General features: G+C 52.6%; 1 long non-coding RNA gene across 3 annotated transcripts; it reads right to left on the reverse strand.

Moving 5' to 3' along the window:
* Positions 1-1,557: 1,557 nt before the first annotated feature.
* Positions 1,558-16,124, reverse strand: LOC103351347 (uncharacterized). Of its 3 annotated transcripts, none has more exons than XR_016220926.1 (4): positions 15,985-16,124; positions 2,910-3,057; positions 2,505-2,707; positions 1,558-2,070 (listed from the first exon to the last, which is right to left on the reverse strand). It is a non-coding gene; the product is annotated as an uncharacterized LOC103351347 (long non-coding RNA). The 3 variants fall into 3 exon arrangements; XR_016220925.1 differs by having other exon boundaries at positions 2,505-2,711; XR_011382434.2 differs by lacking the exon at positions 2,505-2,707.
* Between the last annotated feature and the right edge of the window lie 4,286 nt (positions 16,125-20,410).

Genomic DNA, 20,410 nt, shown 5'->3' on the forward strand with positions numbered 1-20,410 from the left:
CAGGGAACCCCAAAACCCCCGGCTGGAGAGAGAAGAGGGCAGAGTACGAACTTGTGTTTGATGCCACTGCCCACTCACAGCGAGAGTCAAGAGTGACATCCTTTGTAGCTAGGGCCACCGGCATTGGACTTAGTGAAAACCAGGTTCGAGTCTGGGCTCTAACATTTCCTAACCAATGACCTGGAACAAGTCAGGTCACTTCTTTAAGCTTCAGTTTTCTCATATGTAAAATGCAGATAGCAGCAAGGAGAAGACATGACTGGGGCTCCCTGCGGCCAGAGGCAGAGGCCATCAGTGGCTGGGTGGGTGGTGGGGTCTGGGCTGTGGTGAGCCTGGCAGAGAGCAGGCACCTCTAACAGATCACCTTTCGACTCCTTTCCTCTAGGCCTGAGTTTCTCTACCATTTCCACAGAGCCACTGCCTCTGCAATATCTTGTCCACACACGGCCCTACCAAGTGCTTGTCAAAACCCCACATTGGGGGTACATGCTGCTAAAGCTGTTTTCTGCTCTAAGCCCAGCACACATTAAGCACCGTCTAGAAGCTTCTGTCAATTCCATCTTGTGGTTCGAAAGGAAACACCAAGGCCTGGGATGGCTCACTGAGCAGGGCTGCAGGGGTGAGACAGGAAGTGTGGTCTCCCACGCCCAAAGCCCTCCTGCTCCCCAGCTGGGGGGTGGGCTCCAGGTCAGCCACACCCTGCTTTTGCTATCATGGGGAGCCCCAGGGAAAGCCTGAAGAAACTGGGGGCACAAAAGCCAGGCCCAGCTAGCAAGATCCTGAAGGAGGCCTCTTGATAAGGAATCACAAATGGGACAGCAGGCCCTTAAGCCCAGACTCTGAGTCAGTGCAGCTCCCCCTCCAAGGTGGCTCCACCTCCGTCACACCTGTGAGCAGCTTCATAGGCCTGCCGCAGCCACAGGTGCAGCCAGGGGCCATGCTGAAGGTCCTGAAGGGGTGTGTGTGTGTGTGTGTGTGTGTGTGGTGGGGGTGGGGGGTGGATGATTGCACTCACTGGCCCACCCACCCATCCTATGCATGATAAATAGGTCCCCAGGCCTGAGAAGAGGATTTCAGGATTCTCTTATCTCATGCCTAATCATCGCCCAGGAATTCACAGGCACAACTATGGGGTATAAACAAAAGAGGAAATGGGCTATCCCTAACTTCTCAAGGAAGAAATTCCAACACTATAGAGTGACTAGAAGAACAGAAATGGGGGCTAGCCTTGCAGCCGGCAGCAGGTTACTATGCCACCTGCGACTGCACCAGCATCCTATACTGGAGGGCGAGTGCAAGTCCCGGCTGCTCGGCTTCAGACCCAGCTCCCTGCTAACGCGCCCGGGAAAGCAGTGAGGACAGCCCCTGCCACCCACAGGGGAGACCCAGAGGGAGTTCCAGCTCCTTGCTTTGGCCTGGTCCAGGCTTGGCTGTTGTACACATTTGGGGAATGAACCAGCAGATGGAAGAGTGCTCTGTCTCTCTCTCTCTCTCTGTCTCCTCTCTGCTAACTCTGCCTTTCAAATAAATAAATCTTTCTTTGAACTGCATAATTAAAATTGATGAATTTAATTGAATATACATTTTTTTTCAATAAATCTGAATCTTACTAAGTATATACACACAAAAATAAACTCGGGGTGGGTGCATCATAGGCCTGAATGGAGAAGCTGAACCATAAAACTCTCAGAAGAAAATATAGGAGTCAATTTTAATGATCTTGGGTTAGGCAAAGATTTCTTAGATAAGATATCAGAGGGGCCAGCACTGTGGCGCAGCGGGTTAACGCCCTGGCCTGAAGCATCGGCATCCCATATGGGCGCCGGTTTGAAAGCCGGCTGCTCCACTCCCTATCCAGCTCTCTGCTATAGCCTGGGAAGCAGTAGAAGATGGTCCAGGTCCTTGGGCCTCTGCAACCACATGAAAGACGCAAAGAAGTTCCTGGCTATTGGCTTCCAATCGGTGCAGCTCTGGCTGTTGCAGTCATTTGAGGAGTGAACCATCAGATGGAAGACTTCTCTCTCTGCCTCTCCTCTCTCTGTGTAACTCAGACTTTCAAATAAATAAATCCTAAAAAAAAAAAAAAAAAAGATATCAGAACTCTACATGAGAAGAGAGAAGATGAGGGGTAGGTATTGTGGTGCAGAGGGTTAAGCTGCTGCATGGGGCACCTGCATCCCATACCAGAGTGCCTGGTTCAAGTCCTCTCTCCCCTTGCCATCCAGCTTCCCGCCGCTGCACACCCTGGGAGGCAGCAAATGATGGCTCAAGTACTTGGGTTCCTGCCAGTTGCAGCCCTCCTGGCTTTGGCGTGGTTTAGCCTTGAATGTGATGGACATTTTGGGAGTGAACTAGCAGGTGGGAGCTCTCTGTCTCTCTGTCACTGTTTCTGATTCTGTGTCTGTATCTCTCTTTCTGCCTAATTACTTAATTAATTAGAAGATATCTTTGTGGTAGGCATTGTGGCACAGCAGGTTAAGCCACTGCATTACTTGTTGGAGTACCTGCTTCAAGTTCAGCTCCTCCACACTTCCAATCCAGCTTCCCGCTGATGGCCCAAGTGCTTGGATTCCTGCCACTCAGGTGGGAGACCAGGAGGGCACTCTGGGCTCCTGGCTTCAGCCTGGCCCGGCCCAGGTTGTTGTGGGTATTTGGTGAGGGAAGCAGTGGATGGAAGAACTTTCTCTCTTTCTCCCTCTGTGTCATTCTGCCTTTCAAATATTAAAAATAAAATAAACATGAAAATATAGAGTAGCTGAACAAGTCGGATTCATCAAGATTTAAAATGTTTTTGTTTCAAGGGACGCCACCAAGAAAGTGAAAATACAATCCACAGACTAGGAGAAAAATGTCCACAAATCATGGAGCTGATAACTGATGTGCATCTAGAACACAAAAAGAATCCTTACCTCTCAATTTTAACATGAGGAAAAGACCTGGGTAGACATTTCTCCCAAGAAGATCCACATGCTCGATGAGCCACCCGTGGGAATTCAGTAGTATTGGCCATTACAGAAATGTGTTGCACCAAGACCCTCTTTCACATCACCAGAGTGGCTACAATCAAAGAGAGACAGTAACGAGTGTCGGCAAGGATGTGGAACAAATAGAATCCCCACACATGGCTGGAGGGAAGGTAGAATGGTACAGCCTTTTTGGAAAACAGTTTGATGCATCCTCAAAATATTAAACAGAGAGTTACCCCATGATCCAGTGACTTCACTTCTAAGTATTACTTAAGGGAAATGAAAAGCTATGTCCGCCGACGCTTTGGAGCAGCAGGTTAAAGGCCCACCCTACAGAGCCGGCATCCTCTATGGGCGCCTGTTCAAGTCCCAGCTCCTCCACTTCCTATCCAGCTCTCTGCTATGGCCTGGGAAAGCAGTGGAAGATGGCTCAAGTTCTTGGGCCCCTGTACCTGCGTGGGAGACCCAGAAGAAGCTCCTGGCACTTGGCTTTGGATCAGTTCAGCTCTGACCATTGTCGTCATCTGGGGAGTAAGCCAGCGTATGGAAGACCTCTTTCCCTCTCTCTCTCTCTCTCTCTCACTCTCGCTCTAGCTCTAGGTCTCCCAGTAACTCTGTCTTTCAAATAAATAATAAATCTTGAAAACAGAAAAGCTATGTCCACACAAAACTCTTGTATACAAATATTCATAACAGCGGTATCCATAACATTAAAATAGTGGAAACAGCTTTTGCTGCCTAAGCTGGCATCATGGGTCACATGCATGCTCTTGGGATGGACCAGACCTGCAATAGGCTGCAAAGGCCTGACTGCTTCACAATTCCCTGTGATCCTGAAGGATGCCTGTGGCATTGCCAAACAAGCACCAAAAATGTCCTATCATGTGACTCCACGGCAAATCCACAGGTCCAGAGTCGGGTAGTGGCTACCCAGAGTGAAGAGGGTACGGAAATAGAGCATGGTTGCTGAGAGGTATAGAGTTTCTTTTTCGGGTGAGAAAAATGTTCTAAAATTGATTGTGATGGGGAGGGGGGAGGAAGGAGGCAGGGTGATGGGTACCAAAACACAGACAGAAGTAACAAGTTCTGGGGTCCCATAGCTCAGCGGGATGACCTTGGTTTACAATAACATCTGGTATTCTGTATGAAGAACTGAGAGAGAGGAGCTGGTAGGTTCCAAACTCAGAGAGAAGATAGGAGATGGAAAGGCTGGTGGTCTCGTGAGATTGGTTTCCTCAGTATATATGTAAGATGCTGCACTGTTGTCCACAAAACTGTGCAAGTATTCCATGCGATCACAAAATGTTTTAAATAAAAAATTGATGGTGATGAGGTTGTACAACTCAGTAATGTACTAAAAATCACTAAATTATCGACTTAAAATTATTTATTCATTTATTCAGAGAGAGGGTCAGAGAGATCTTCCATCCACTGGTTTACTTCCAAAATGGCGCCAAGAACTGGGGCTCTGCCAGGTTAAAGCCGGGAGAGTGGAGCTTCATTTGGGTCTTCTACATGGGTGGCAGGTACTCGAGTACCTCAGCTATCACCTGCTGCTTCCTGGGGTCTGCATTAGTCAGCTGGGATTGGAAGCAGAGCTGGGATTAGAACCCAGGGGCTCTGAGATGTAGGTGTCCCAAGTGGTGCCTTAACTGCTGTACCAAACTGGACACCTTCTATGGATAAAATTCATGATGTGTAAACTATATTAGCAGGAGGAGGCATGAGGTGCAGAGGTAAAACCACCACTTGGGATGACAGCATACTGTACTGGAGTGCCAACTCGAGTTCTGGCTACTCTGCTTCTGATCCAGCTTCTTGCTAATGCTCCTGGGAGGCAGCAAATGGTGGGCCAAGCACTTGGACTCCTGCCACCCACATGGGAGATCCAGATGGAGTTCTGGACTCCTGGCTTCAGCCTGGTCCAGCCCTGTATGTTGTGGATACTTGGGGAATGAACTAGCAATGGAAGATCTCATTCCCTCTCTCTGTCTCTCTGCCTTTTTTTTTTTTTTTAAGATTTTATTTATTTATTTGAGAGGTGGAGTTTCAGAGAGAGGGAGAGACAGAAAAAAAGGTCTTTATTCCACTGGTTCACTCCCCAGCTGGCCACAGGAAATTATTCCGGGTCTCCCCTGCAGGTACAGGGGCCCAAGGACTTGGGCCATCTTCTACTGCTTTCCCAGGCCACAGCAGAGAGCTGGATTGGAAGAGAAGCAGCTGGAACTCGAACCAGTGCCCATATGAGATGCTGTTGCCAAAGGCAGAGGCTTAGCCCACTGTGCCAGGCACCAGCCCTTGTCTCTTTGCCTTTTAAATAAATTGTTTTAAAAAAGTTCCCATTTTCCAAAATTCATCAAATTGTAAATCTGAAAAAGGGCACATTTTACTATATGTAAATTATACCTCAATTTTTAAAAAATATGCAACCCCCTCCCAGTACAAGGCAACTTAACAAGCTCCTGGAAAAAACAGAATTAAAAGATCATTATTTGGGGCCGGCGCCGTGGCTCAATAGGCTAATCCTCCACCTTGCGGCGCCGGCACACCGGGTTCTAGTCCCGGTCAGGGCGCCGGATTCTGTCCCGGTTGCCCCTCTTCCAGGCCAGCTCTCTGCTATGGCCAGGGAGTGCAGTGGAGGATGGCCCAGGTGCTTGGGCCCTGCACCCCATGGGAGACCAGGAAAAGCACCTGGCTCCTGGCTCCTGCCATCGGATCAGCGCGGTGCGCCGGCTGCAGCGGCGGCCATTGGAGGGTGAACCAACGGCAAAAGGAAGACCTTTCTCTCTCTGTCTCTCTATCTCACTGTCCACTCTGCCTGTCAAAAATAAAAAAAAAAAAAAAAAAAAAAAATTGTTAAAAAAAAAAAAAAAGATCATTATTTGGGACAAAAATTTGTTTAAATCTATCCAGAGTTTTATTTTAAAGATTTATTTATTTATTTACTTGAAAGGCAGAGTGACAGAGAAGGAGAGCTGTCTTCCATTTATTGATTCACTACCCACATGGCTGAAATGGTCACGGCTGGGCCAGGCCATAGCCAGGAGCCTGGAGCTTCATCTGGGTCTCCCATGTGGATACAAGGATCCAAGCAAGCACTTGTGCCATCTTCTGCTGCGTTCCCAGGTCATTAGTAGGGAGCTGGATCAGAAGTGGACCAGCTGGACGTCATGAATAAGAGTGCCAATAGTGAAATCAACAATGGGAGTCACTGGGTGCATGCTCCCCACGTAGGATCTCTGTCCTTAATGTGTTCTACTATGAAACTTAAAAAACAACACTACTAGTCGAACAATACCCTATACCTTGTGCGGTTGTGTGAGTCAACCTGTTGAAATCCTTGCTTAGTATATACTAAGTTGATCCTCAGTATATGAAGGTAATTGAAAATGAAACTCGATGAAGGGCGGGATGGGAGAGGGAGTGGGAGAGGGGAGGGCCACAACAATACAAAAGTTGCACTTTGTAAATTCACATTTATTAAATAAAAAATAACTATATAACAAACAAAAAAAGAAAAAGAAAAAAAGAACTTAATACTCTACCCTTGTAGTATTTTTTTATGTTCTACTTAAAACTATGGGTTGAACTCTGTAATTAATACACAATTACTCTTAGGTGTTTAATTAATGCTATAACTAGTACTCGAATAGTATTTTACACTTTGTGTTTCTGTGTGGGTGCAAACTGTTGAAATCTCTACTTAATATATGCTAAATTGATATTCTGTATATAAAGATAATTGAAAATTAATCTTGATGTGAATGGAAGGGGAGAGAGAGTGGGAGAGGGGAGTGTTGTGGGTGGGAGGGAAGCTATGGGGGGGGGAAGCTATTGTAATCCATAAACTGTACTTTGGAAATTTATGTTCATTAAATAAAATAAAATATAAATATTAAAAAAAAGAAATGGACCAGCTGGGACTCAAATTGGTACCCATATGGGATGCCACTGTTACAGGAGGCAGCTTCACCCATTATGCCTCAACATTGGCTCTACCAACCCATTCTGAACTTCCAAAACTGTTGGTTGACTTTGGCTACTGCTGATGAGCAATATTGTCAATGTATGACAAACCTGTGACGTTCATAGCAATAAGTGTCTTTTTAATTTTATTCACCATAACTGCAATTACATACTTAAAAAAAGCAGGACCAGCGCTGGGGCATAGCGGGTAATGCCCCCTGTAGTGCCAGCATCCCATATCAGTGCCGGTTCAAGTCCTGGCTGCTCCACTTCTGATCCAGCTCCCTGCTAATGCACCTGGAAAAGCAGTGGAGGATGGCCCAAGTCCTTGGGCCGCTGCACCTGCATGGGGGACCCAGAAGAAGCTCCTGGCTCCTGGCTTCAGACTGGCTCAGCTCTGGCCATTTGCAGCCATTTGGGAAGTGAACCAGCAGATAGAAGATTTCTCTCTGTGTGTAACTCTGCCTTTCAAATAAAATAAATAAATCTTTAAAAAAAAATGCAGGGGAAATAGGGCCAGACACACCGTGACCACTGTGTGCAGGCAGTGGGGAGCTGCACACCCCGCAGTGGGGCTCCGAGGAAGGGCAGGCTCAGAGCATGGGAGGCCAAAGAGCTCAGGCACACAGAGCTCTTGTCTGCTCATATCGCACCCCTACGAGGGGGACGCTGCTGTCACTACCCCCATTATACAGATGAGGAAACTGAGAAACACAGGGCAGTGGAAGTGGAGAAACCTGCGGTTTGGCTTGAGTTTTGTCACTGTCCCTTATTTCTTCACCTTTGAACCCAGGGTGTGGGAAGGATGACATCTGAGAGTGGTTCCTGAGCAGGGCTCAGCTGTCAGTCATGGCCACCAGCCCGCCCTCCCGGGGTGGGGGTGGGGAGGAGGAACAGAGCTGCAGACGCTTGACTGCTCGCTGGGGCGAGTCCAAGTCTGGAAGGGCACCACCAAGAAGAAATTTCCATGGCCCTTCCCCCAGCGAGGGATTTTCCACTCTGCCTGGGCAGATGTGGTTCTCAGTGTTCCCAGAGCAGGGCTGTGGCAGGCTCAGCCCAGCCCTCGAAGGCGTGGAGGGCCTGGACCTGCTTCCTGCCCCAGGAAAGGGGCAAGTTTGCTGTGGGGAGTGACTGACCAAGAGGGAGAAGGGGCAGATGTGGGGCTGGGGTTGCAGGAAGAACCTCAGAGAGAAAGAGAGAGACCATGGGGACCAGGAACCATCAGGGGACACATTCCTAGAAAGCCTACCCTAATCGGGGCCGGGGAGGGAGGAAGGATAGTGCAGGATGGGCAAGAAGGGGAACAATGTGACCAGCTTTACAAGGGTTGCCATCAGTACAGGGACAGGGCAGTGACCAGGAGAGGGCCAGATCCACAAAATGGAAAACGCGGTGCAGGAACAGGGCGGACGCCCAGTTGCCATCTGGGCACCGCTGGTCCCACTGCTGGGGCCACCCTTCCCTGCAAGCTTCCCCTGCTTGGCTCCAGTGTCGTCCCCTGCTCCCCAGGGAAGTCTCGGGCCCCGCTGTGAGAGCAGCCCCAGTCTAGCCCATCTCCATGCTTCATTCCCTCCTTGGCTACCAGAACTGAGCCAGCCTTGCTCCTGCAGGGCGGGCGTTCCTGGCGGGCAGAGGCATCAGTGGGCTGCACAGCAGGCTCAGTAGAGAAACACTGGGATGCTCCCTTGAGTTGCACTCAGGAGTCGAGGTAAAAGGACAAGTTTGTCCCTAAGCACCCATGACAAAGTGCTCTGCAAAATGCATCTCATTTATGCCTCGGAACAGCTCTCAGAGGGAAGTGCCACCTGTTTGATAGGTGAGGAAACAGGCCCGGAGATCGGCTAAGCTGCTCAAGGGCACGGGGCCAGGATTTGAACCCACCGGCGTCACCTTGAGGCTAGAGCCGGCCAATAGGAATACGATGTGAGCCATGGAAGTGACACAAACATTTCCAGTAGTGTCTTAAAAATGCAGAATTAGGTGAAATTAATTTTAGTAATACAATTGATTTAACCTGGCATATAAAATAGTATCAACATGAATCAGTATACAACACTAGTGAGATAAAATATTTTACATTTTCTTTGACTAAGTCTTCAAAATCTAGTGCTAGTTCACATTTGCAAAACTTGTTAAAATTTTTCTCTATTTTTACTTATTTGAAAGGCAGATATAAACAAACAGAGGAAGATTATCCACCTGCTGATTTCTCCTCGGATGGCCACAACAGCTGGAGCTGGATCAGGCCAAAGCCAGGGGCCTGGTATATTACCCAGGTCTCCCACATGGGTGGCTGAACCAGCGCCTGCTGCCTCCCAGGGTGTGCATGAACAGGAAGCTGGAATTAGGAGCAGAGCCAGGACTAGAACCCAGGTACTCCAGTGTGGGATGTGGGTATCCCAAGTGGCATCTTAACCCTAGAGCCAAAGGCTGGCCCTGCCTGCTACATTTTCATCAGAAAATGATTTGTGTTTAGATTTCAAAAAGTTTGCAGTTGAAAACATAGATGGACATCTTCAAGTTGTTCCAAACCGAGATAAACATTTTCCAAGAACTGAATTGAATATCGGCTTCTAAGCTTAAATGTAAATTCATGAAAGTTAAATAAAATTTAGAATTTAGGTCTTTCACTGCAGTGGTCACATCGCAAGTGTTCGATAGCCACAGGTGGCCAGCAGTGCCTGACATGGCTGATGCAGCTCTGGGCCCTGCAGCCTCAGCAGGCAGGAGGGGCACAGGGTGTGAGAGGGAGGCTGGAGGCAAGGAACATAGCGGGAGGGGTGGGTCCAGAGGTGCCCCCATCCAGCTCTCTGCAAGGCATCTGGGAAGGTAGCAGATGATGGTCCAAGTGCTCGGGTCCCTGCCACCCACATGGGAAATCCTGCTGGCTCAAAAGATAATTCTCTGGAGCCAGGAGGCCCCGCCCACCAAGGAAGCATTGGCTGCAGAAGCTTGAGTGGAACAAACTGGCCTGCTGTCAGTTTCTAGTCCCCACTGCCCACACCCCTACAAAGGTGTCCTGGGGTGACAAGGCCATATGGACGGAGAAATTCCCCCACCCAGTCTCCTGGTGGCTGGAAGGGGTAGTTAGGTGTAGCCCTGGACAGCTAGCTGGATTCCAAACCTAGCTGGAGCCTGCTGAGTGACACTGGACAAGAACCCTCTTGGAGACTCGGCTTCCGCACCTGGGAGATGAAATCCGGTACCGGAATACTCTGAGACTGGGACACGTCTACAAAGTACCCAACTCACTCACTCAAAGGATGAAGTGCAGGCCTGCGGTGCCGGTTTGAGGCCACTGCTCCACGTCTGATCCAGCTCCCTGCTGATGTGCCTGGGACAGCAAGTGCTTGGACCCTTGCCACTCACATGGAGTTCCAGGCTCCTGACTTTGGCCTGGCCCAGTCCTGGCCATTTTGGCCATTTGGGGAGTGAACCAGCAGATGGAAGATTTCTCCCTCTCTTTGTAACTTGATCAAACAAATAAATACATCTTTAAACAACAACAATAATACCTATTGAAATGCCCTTTGTTTTCATACACCAGGGAGCTGCTGCGCAGTGGACGGATGGACGGGGCAGAGGTGGGCTGCAGAGGAGTCTCAGGGGCTCAGGATTCCCTCCCAGGACTCCCCCACAGCCCCTGCATGACACAGACCTGGGTAACCACTGGGAGCAGGGACTTGGGACCTGCCACTCCCACAGGCTCCAGGTGCCTGAGCTGACAGCCACCTTCTAGAAACAGAGTGACTCAAACTGAATCAGGAGTGGATGAGATCACCTGGGTCCCTGGAGTTACTCAGAGTGACATGGGACACGCCTGGTGGGAGTGGAGGATGAACCCGGCTCCACGAAAGCAGGTGGGGCTGGAAACCACCCCAGCCCCGGAAACTGCGGGGGCTGGGGGCTGAAACTGCAGGCAGGCAGAGTGCCCGGGAGAGCAGAGGGTCTTGCTCCTGGATTCTGAGGGTGGGGCTGCTCCAGTTTTCCTGGAGCCAGGAAGAGAGCTGAGGCTCCAGCCCTCCGCACTTCCCCTCCACGCCGCCAGACCTTGGCTGTGCTGGGCCCTCCCAAGTAGGGGAGCCAAGACGGCCCTGAGCAGCCTGTGGTCCTGCACCTTGCCAAGCGCCAGCTCCTGTCATCTTGTCCTGCCCTCACCTGTCTTTACCCCTTGTTGGAATTGGTGCTCCTAGAGGCAGGACACACGTGCCTTGCTCACTGCTATACTCCTGGGCACAGCTCAGATTCTGGCTACACAGTGCATGCTTCATAGATACTGGGGTGACGGACTCGAGAGCTAGGTGGGTTCTTAACTGCATTTCTAATGCCTCCTGTGTGGCTCTGGGCCACACGAGGAACCGCGTTCCCACAGCTGCAAATTGGGAAACATAATCAGAGATCAGTTCAGAGAGCAGAGAGGGTGAAGCCACCATTGTTCATTGTTCATAACAATATGTTATGTTTATGTCTCTTTTAAAACTACCCATTTGTATTTATCTGAAAGGCAGAACAACAGAGAGATGGAGACAGAGAGTTTGATTCACTGGTTCACTCCCCAAATGCCTTTCATAGTCAGGTTTGTGCCAGCCCCAAGCCAGAACCAAGAACTCCATCCAGGTCTCCCATATGGGTGGCAGGGACCAATGCAGCTGGTCCAACACCTGCTGCCTCCCAGGGTGCACACTAGCAGGAAGCTGGATACGAAACAGGAGCAGGACTCCATCCCTATGATGCAGGCATGCCACGTGGCAGATTAACCCACTGTGGCACAACGCCTGCCACTGGACAGTGCTTTAGAAGCAGCTTGTGAGCAGGTCGGCTACGGAAGAGGAAACTCCAGGAAGTCACACGGAAAAGATCACCCAGCGAGACCCACTGAGCTCCCCCTGCCTTCCACATGCGGCCCTGGTTTCTCCTTCAAGCACCTCTGGTGAAATCACTCTCGTTCAGTTCCCAGGGGGTTTCCACGCAAGCCCTTTAAGTGTGCCAGCCATCCCCACCCGGCTTCCGGCCTGGGATGGCACGGGTTCCTGGAAGATAGCAGAGACGGCTCTCTGGGTGCTGGGGGATAGAGTCAAAGCACCAGAGGCGGGTGTGTGTGTGTGTGATTTCATCAGTCCACAAATACCCACTGGCCCCTCACCATTCTCAGAGAAGGCATCCAGCCTCATGCTAAGATGCTCAAGTCTGGAGTCAGGCTGGAGTGGGCCTCGGGTGGCCCTTGGTAAACCCCCTCTCCTTCCAGAGCAGGGGGAGGGTGGGCACGCTCAGCCTCAGCCCAGGGCCCTGCTCACCAGAGACAGTGGAGAAAGGGCAAGTGTTGGAGAGGCGGGTGCGGTGGTGGGTGTTAACCATCGCTTGGCCTGCCAGCATCTCATAGCAGAGCACTGGTTCAAGTCCCAGCTGCTCCATTTCCAATCAAACTTCCTGCTACGGAACACCCTGGAGGCAGCAGGTAATGGCTCAAGTACCCGAGTCCCTGCCAGCTGCCTGGGAGACCCAGATGGGAGTTCCTGACTCCTGGCTTTGGCCCTGGCCCAGCCCTTGCTGCTGTAGTCACTGGAGGAGTGTGTCTGCAGCTCAGAGATCTCTACCTCTCAGCCTTTCAAATAAAATGAAAATACTTTAAAAAATTTTTTAAAGTGCACATATTTGGTTTAAAAAATGGAGTGGGAGGGGGGCAAGCTTGTCTTGGGAGCTGCTAGCTCTATCCTTACCCTTCTCTCTCCCTCTGTCTCCAAGACCTAAAATCTCTCTCTGTACACTGGGTGGGGTTCTAGAAGGAGCGGTGACCTGAAACAGGAGTACTGGGTTCAAGTCTTGGACCTGCCACTGAACTTAGCTGTCTCAACATTCTCGTCCATAAAATGGGCGCAATCATACTTACTGCCTCCATGAATTACAGGGAGGCCCTGAAGACGGGTACGGATGTGTTTGTAAACAGCAGGCTTGGGGACTGTCTGGGTGGAGTGACCAGCAGCGTGGGCTCCGGATCCCAGACTTCCTGCTTTCCCATCGTTGCTCCACTGCTAACAGACACATGTGGGAAGCTCCTCGTATGTAAGACCGGATGAACAACGGTACCCACCTCCTAGAGCTATTGCGAGGATTGCATGGGGAGCTTTGGAATTTGCAGGCACTAAATGAACGGTACACATAACAAACCCTGTGCTCTGGAAGGATTCTGTAAACTACTTCACACTAAAGTGTGAACGAATGCTCAGACCTACTACGTGCCCTCTGCCAGGGGCATCTGACTCTCAGCAGGAACTAAGGAGTGGAATCCCATCAAGTGACGGGTTTTGAAAAGATAAAGGAGACACACAGAGGGTAGGGCAGGGCCATCCTAGGGCCCCCTAAATCTCGGCTGCTGCCAGGTCCCAGAGAGGCACCACACACACAGGGGAGGAAAGAATGCAGTAACCGGGGTCAGCGCTGTGGTATTGTGGGTAAAGCCACCACCTGCAATGCCAGCATCCCACGTGGGTGACGGTTCACTTCCCTGCTGCTCCACTTCCGATCCAGCTCTCTCCTATGGCCTGGGAAAGTAGTGAAAGATGGCCCAAGTCCTTGGGCCCCTGCAACTTTGTGGGAGACCTGGAGGAGGCTCCTGGCTTCAGATCAGCACAGCTCTGGCCGTTGTTGCCAATTGGGGAGTGAATCAATAAATGGAGGATCTCTCTCTCTGCCTCTCCTCTCCCTGTGTAACTGACTTTCGAATAAATAAATCTTAAAAAAAGAAAAAAAGAATACAGTCCCAGCCCCCAGGAAACCATTCTCTACTTGGAGAAACCAGAAGCAAGTGGCCCCCAGGGTAGAGCGGGACCAGGCTAAATATGGAGAGCCTTTGCTACCGCCACCACTCTCAGAAAGGTTTCCAGAACCCTCCAGGGAGCAACCGAGCCAGGGCCCCTGTGGAGATGGGCAGGGATGTGGTGGGGGAAAGGCATGCTCACTTTTCAAATCTGTGTCTTCTCTCCTTGGTGCTCAGCACCAGGCTAGCACCTGTAGTAGGTACAGAGGGGGCTGGAATCCGACTGGTGAGGATGCAATCCTCCTAATGTGGGCACCCAATCCCCATCTCATCTGCTCCTCCTTTGGAGAAAGGCTCCTCTCTCCTTCCCTTTCATTCCAGGGGAGGCTACAAGACCCAGGGCTGGGACCAGATCTGCCAATCAGCATTGCACTGATGAGCGGTTGGTCACGTGACCCTAACTGTCCAATTAGAGTAACTCCTCGGACTTCTGTCTCCATTACCAGAAACGTCTTACCTACTAAACTACAACTAGGAGAAATGTGTTTGTATGGTGTTTTGAGTTTCCTGACCGAGTCATGCCTGGATTTTCTTGGTTTCGTGAACCAGTAAGTTCCCTTCTTGGCATGAACCACTTTGAGTCAGATTTTCCGTGGCTGTCATCAGTGACAGAGCCTGAAATCCACACGAACTTTCTTAACCTCTCTCAACACCGCGTTCCCCACCTGCAGAATGGGGATGCGCACAGCAGGGATTTCCAGGCCAAAGGAAGATGAAGAGGGTGCAGCCAGGTCCAGCACTCAGCACACACAAAAGTCTGGAGGGCTGGGTGGGAGGTGGCCTTGTGGGGCAGTGGTTAAGCCCTGCTTGCAACACAGCATCCCACAGGAGCACTGGCTGGAGTCCTGGCTGCTTCCATCCCTACCCAGCTCCCTGCTAATGTGCCCGGGGAAGGCAGTGGATGATGGCCCAAGGATCTGGGCCCCAGCCACCCCATGGAAGACCTTCATGGAGTTCTGGGCTCCTGGCTTTGGCAGGGCTAGTCCTGGAAATTGTGGCCATTTGAGGAGTGAACCAGAGGAGGATTTCTCTGTCTCTCCCTCTATCACTCAGCATCCCAAACAAATAAATCTTCAAACACCCACCCACCAGGTGCAGGCACAGTGTATGGTTAAGGCACTGGCTACACTCCCATCCCCATTCCAGCTTCCTGTTAACACAGACCCTGGGAGGCATTAGGTAATGGCCCAAGTGGTTGGGTCCCCGTTACCCATGTGGGAGACGTGGCCCAGCTCCAGATGTTCCACGCATTTGGGGGTTCATTCTGTCTCTTTGCTTTTCAATAAAATAAACAAATAAGAGTTTTAAAACAGAAAACAAGAACACCCATCAGTGCTTAGACGGGCCAACGGCAGCTGTTACAACTGCAGGCCAACACTGGCCCGGGCAGAAGCCTCTATCCCTGTGGCTCTGTGCGGGCCGTGGAGACTCCAGGGCCAGCTCCTCCCTGGGGCCCGTCAGTGCTGTCCCGTGGGGCTCAGTCCTCGCCAGGCCCTTAAAGGGGTCTGCGAGGGGCACACGCGGATCCAGCCCCTGCATCGGTGCTGGCAGAGCCCCGCCTTCTCCGGCCCCCAGCGAAGCCAGCTCTGCAGAGGAGGCTCGGTTCCCCCTTCTCATCGCAAAGCCTGGGGCGGCTGACCCCCCGAGAGCGCTGACTGACGCACTTTTGCTACAGGAAACCACGCAGCTGGGAATGAGCCCTTCCTTCCGCGCGGCCCCGCCCTCTTCCCCTAGACGTCTGGCCACCGAGCTCACCTGGGCCTCCTCCTCTAAAATGGGGGTGAAGCCAGCACCCGCCTATTTCGGGTCGTTTTGAGGGAACTGCGAAGACAAAACTCCTAGGGTACTCGCACACAGATGGCACAAAGTAACAAGTGCTCGCTCCTCCTTCACCCCTGGGGAAACAGGCTGGCAGGCACACGGCGGGGGTGTGGGGTCGATGTGGGGGGGGGGCAAGGTCACGCTGCCTGCGTGTGCACAGCTGGGACTCGAACCCACGTCTCAGGAGACCGCGACCCCAGGCTCCTCTCCGCCCTCTTCCTTAACACTTCTCCCCAGCCTCCTGCGCGTCCGTGCGCGCACACACACCCCGCCCTCGCGGCCCTCAGGAACCTCCGGGCCGGGCCCTTCAGAGCCCACCCTGCCTGGGAGGAAACCCTCGCCCGCCCCTACTCCATCCGCGCAGCTCAGCGCCTCCCCGGCGCCGCCCGAGGGAAAATCCCGCCAGGTGCTGCCTGCCTGTGCGCCGGCGGCCGGGACAGTAGCTCCCCGGTGGCCACCGCTCCATCGCCGTCAAAGCCCCGTGAGGCATGGAGGTGCAGGCCCTCTGCGTCTCCCTGCTGAGCGGCCTGTCAACTCGGCCTCACCACGTATGCCTGCGGTTGGTCCCTTCCAACGGCAGAGGCGGGATCTCGACCTCAGTGGCCAATGAGGTGGCCCATGGGGGTGCCGTCGGTAGCCATGGCAACAGGCAGCTGCCTTCACTTCCCCTGCAGGGCAGAGCCTGCGCTTCTGAGGCCCGCCAGCCTGGCAGTGGTCACCGTGACCCCAGGCCCGCGTTAGGATGGGGGTGGGGGTGCAAGTTGCAGGTCCAGGGGCGATAAGCGGCTGCCTCTAGGAGGGACGCTGGGTAGGGCTCTGTCAGAAGAGACCAAGAAACTCCATGTAGTGCCGTGGAGTGGACACAGCAAGGCTGAAGATCAGGCAAGCTTAGGCAGGACTTCGAGGGGTAGGTACTTAGCAAGCAGATTCGGGCCTCCAAGCCAAGCCTCACCCAGGCAGCATGGGGGACCAAGCAAGATGAGCAGCCTGCTGGACTGTGGGTCTCACACCGTCCTGAGCCCTGGGCAGGCAGGCGGAGAGGACCAAGAGTCACCAGGGCCATTCCCCTGCCTCCAGGCGGCTTGTGCTCCAGTTTAGGTACAGTCATGTCCGGTCTTGGGCATTCATTAAGCTCATACTCTTCCCAGGAAAGAAGAAGGTGACCAGGTTCATTGTCCCTATTTCACAGATGAGGAAATTGACGCCTGCCTGGGCCCTGGGGCCTGGCACTGACCCAAGCAGGGCTTTTTAATTCCCTGGTTCAGGGAAGCTTTGTGCCACAGCACCGATGCCACCGTCTTTGCTGATGGTGCAGGCATGCCAGGGCAGAATGAACCCCGTGCCTCTGATGGCCATGGGGTGGGGGGATGTAGTCAGAACCCCTTCCTTGATTCCTGTCGCATCACACTCGTGCAGGGACAGCCAGGACGGAAAGAAGAGAAGGGTGCCAGGACCTTCAGCTGGCACAAGCCGCTGGGCAGACAGGCAAGGGGAAGGCACCCCAGGCAGAGCGAACAGCAACTGCAAAGGCCTGGAGACACAGCTGAGCAGGGTGCATCAGGGGAGCACGTCTGGGGCTGTGAAGGGAACAGGGACAGGCCATGTGTCCCCGAGCTGTGGGCTTTTCTCTGATAGAGTCACAGGCCCCCAAGGACCACTCCTGAGGGCCCCACCTGGAGACGCACTGGGAGGGAGGGGCAGACAGGGATCGTCCACCCACTGGTCCATTCCCCACATGGCTACAACGGCCAGGGCTGGGCCAGGAGCTTCGTCCAGGTCTCCCTTGGGCCATCTTCTGCTGCTTTTCCCAGGCACAGTAGCAGGGGGGTGGATTGGAAGTGGAGCAGCCGACGTCCAGATGGGATGCGGGGTTGCAGGTGGCAGCTGACCTCCCTGTACCACAATGCTGGCCCCTGGATTAGAAATTAATCAGCCATGGCTCCCTGAACAGCCTCACCACCTGACGCGGGGACAAGGAGGCCCGAGACTCAGGAGTCATTCTGTAAGAACCAGACCCCTGCAGTTCCAGACTAGGCAAAGCGGCTGTGTGGCCAAGCTCTGTGGTCAGCTTGGCCTGGAGGAAGTGGTGGGGAATGGCGCGAGGAGCGCGGGGTGGTGGCCGTCATGTTTCCCTCGACCTGAGCGCTGGCTTCCCAGGCGTGCCTGCTTCATGCTTCAGGGCTCTGTGTGTGCCTGGGTGCAGCTCCTACTTCAAGGAAATAAACAAGTTAAACGCTTCCCATAAACATCAGTGGAAACAGACACTGAAATTTTGTGATCACGTCATTGGAGATAAGCCAAGCATCCATATGATGCCGAATATGTTTTTATTGTTTTTTTCTAGACTATTCCAAACTAGAAAACATAAGCACTTGAGAGCCTTGCAGTAAGCACTCAGACTCTAGAGAACCTGTCTGTGGACCCTACCATGCCTCGAGAAGCCTTGGCTCTAGAATGCTGTGTCCTGGGGCTGGGTAAGGGAGGGGCCGGAGGGCACGGAGGTCATGTGGTCTCCTCCCCACCTGGCCCTGGAGGCCGAGGACCCCCAGCCCCACTGAGCCTTAGACCCAGCTCCACAGGGGTCTCCGGGCTGGGCTGTGAGCCCCTGGAAGGCAGGGGCCTGTTTCCCTCCCTCTGTGTCCTTGGTGCTCAGTGGGAGGCCCGCAGTGCCCAGGGGCTCTCAAAGTAGCTGTATTGTCCCTGCCAGCTGTCTTTGACCATCCTGCACCGAGAGCAGAGGCAGGGATCTGTCTGGGAAGCTGTGAGTTCCTGTCCCTGCTGCCTTCCACAGCACCAGCTGGAGAGCACCCCTGGGTGATGTTGCAGCAGAGTGGGGGTGGGGTGGGGCTCAGGCAGGTTTACAGGGATTACCTCCCCCTGGCATGGGACAGCTGAATGCAAAGGGCCCCCAAACCTGGGGGGCTGGGAGTATGATCAGCAAGTCTAGTCCAGGCTGCCCCCGTCCCGGAACCCATAGAGAGCTGTGTGTGTGGGGACCAAGAGCTCTCCCTGTCTCTGTGCCTTCCAAACAAAATGAAAATAAATCAATACAAACGAAACTAGTGTAATTTAATTAAGAAAGGATCGTCATGCCTTCCTTAGGGCCACACTGCTTCTGTCCCGATGCGTCTCCCTATCTCTGGCCAGACCACAGGGGCCAAGCCATGCAAACTCAAAGCACAGGGAGTTTGGATTAGACACTAGGAAGGACTTCCTGGCAAGAAATGTTTAGACACGAGAATGAGTGCCCGAGGAAGGGCGTGGGGAGTGAGCAGCTTCCGAAGTCCTGAAAACAAGATAAAGGCTTGCCCAACTGGGATAATTCCTATGCTGCCTGGAGGCAGGGGAATGGACTGAATGACCTCTGGAGGCCTCCTCCAGTCCCAGAGATTACAGTACCCTGCCATCAAGGCGGTCATCATTGTCATTTCCCCAAAGCAGCTATTTAGCAAAGAGAGGCAGGTAAGCTCCAACTTACAGGAACTGTGACAAACCTCATCTGGGGTGCGCAGCACCTGCAGTGGGTGCAGAGGGCTGGGGAGGGGGAGCAGGAGAGCTCAGGGCTGGAGCCTCACCTCCTTTCCTTTTCCTTCTCTCTGCCAGCTCCACCCTACTCCCCAGGCCTCCAAGGCAGGGGTCTACAACCTGACTACAACCTGTTTTTTTTTTTTTTTTTTTTAATTTTGACCTAAGCTGCTGCCTCTCTAGAAGCCAAATTGTATTTTTTAAAAATTCAAGGCAGCTGGGCTTTAATTTAGTTTTATTTATTTGAAAGGCGGAGACAGAGGGACAGAGATTTTTCCAACCACTGGTTCACTCTCTAAATGCCTGCAACAGCCAGGGCAGGGCTGGGCCGTAGTCAGGAGCCCTGAGCTCAGTCCTGGTCTCCCACGTAGGTGGCAGGGACCCAAGGACTTGAGCCAGCACCTGCTGCCTCCCAGGTGCACATTAACAGAAAACTGGAATCGGGAGTCAGGACTCGAACCTGGGGAACTCTGATGAGGATGAGGGGGTCCCAAGTCGCATCTGAACTGTGCCAAACGCCTTTCCTGCTTGAGTTTTTTTTTTTTTTTTTCAATTCCAAGTACTTGACAAAATAAAAAGTATTATATACTCCTAGCTGTTAAAGTACAAAAAGTATGAAAATGATAGTAAAACGAAAACTTACCCAAAATTCTGTCATCTAAAAACTGTAGTTTTGGAACATATCCTTGCAGAATTTTCTGTGTGTAGTGATATATACAATAGTGTATAATGTCACGGAGCCATTTTAAGTGCACGCAAATTCTACTTGAATGAAGAAGTCCTAGACAAAGTGCTCAGAGTGCAACCTCAGGCACCTCGTTGGGCCTTGTTGGACCTTGTTGGGCCTCGTCAGGCCTCACGGGGCCTGTGCGCACGGCTCTTCTGAGGTTGTTGTCTGAATCTGTGCACAGAGGTGGTCAACCCAGGTGGGGCCTGGGTGTGCCAGGCTTGGGGGGAGGGTCTGTCACCTGCCAAGACCTCCCAAGGAGAAGCCAGGAGAGAGGGCCCAGCCACCCTGGGATGAGGCTGTGATCATCCCGGCTGGAGCCTCTGTCCCTGGCCTTGGCCTTGGGGGTGAGCAGCAGCTGCAGAGCCCGGTGGACAAGAAGGGCCGGGACGCGGCGGTGAGCTGGGGACAGAAGAGGGCCTTGAGAGGAGCAGCCCCCACTCCCCTGCAGGACGGCGAGAGCTGCAGGCAGCGGAGCAGGGAAGACGCCAACCTCCTCCATTAGCTTGGCCTGGGCAGCGCCTCCTCCCTCCAGCCCCACAGAGGGCAGGAAGACTGGGGAGGGGCTCCGGGGTGCCGGTCGGTGGTCAG

Source organism: Oryctolagus cuniculus, chromosome 15, assembly GCF_051225735.1.
Source record: "Oryctolagus cuniculus isolate XC-2025 breed Fujian yellow rabbit chromosome 15, ASM5122573v1, whole genome shotgun sequence".
Lineage (NCBI taxonomy): Eukaryota > Metazoa > Chordata > Mammalia > Lagomorpha > Leporidae > Oryctolagus > Oryctolagus cuniculus.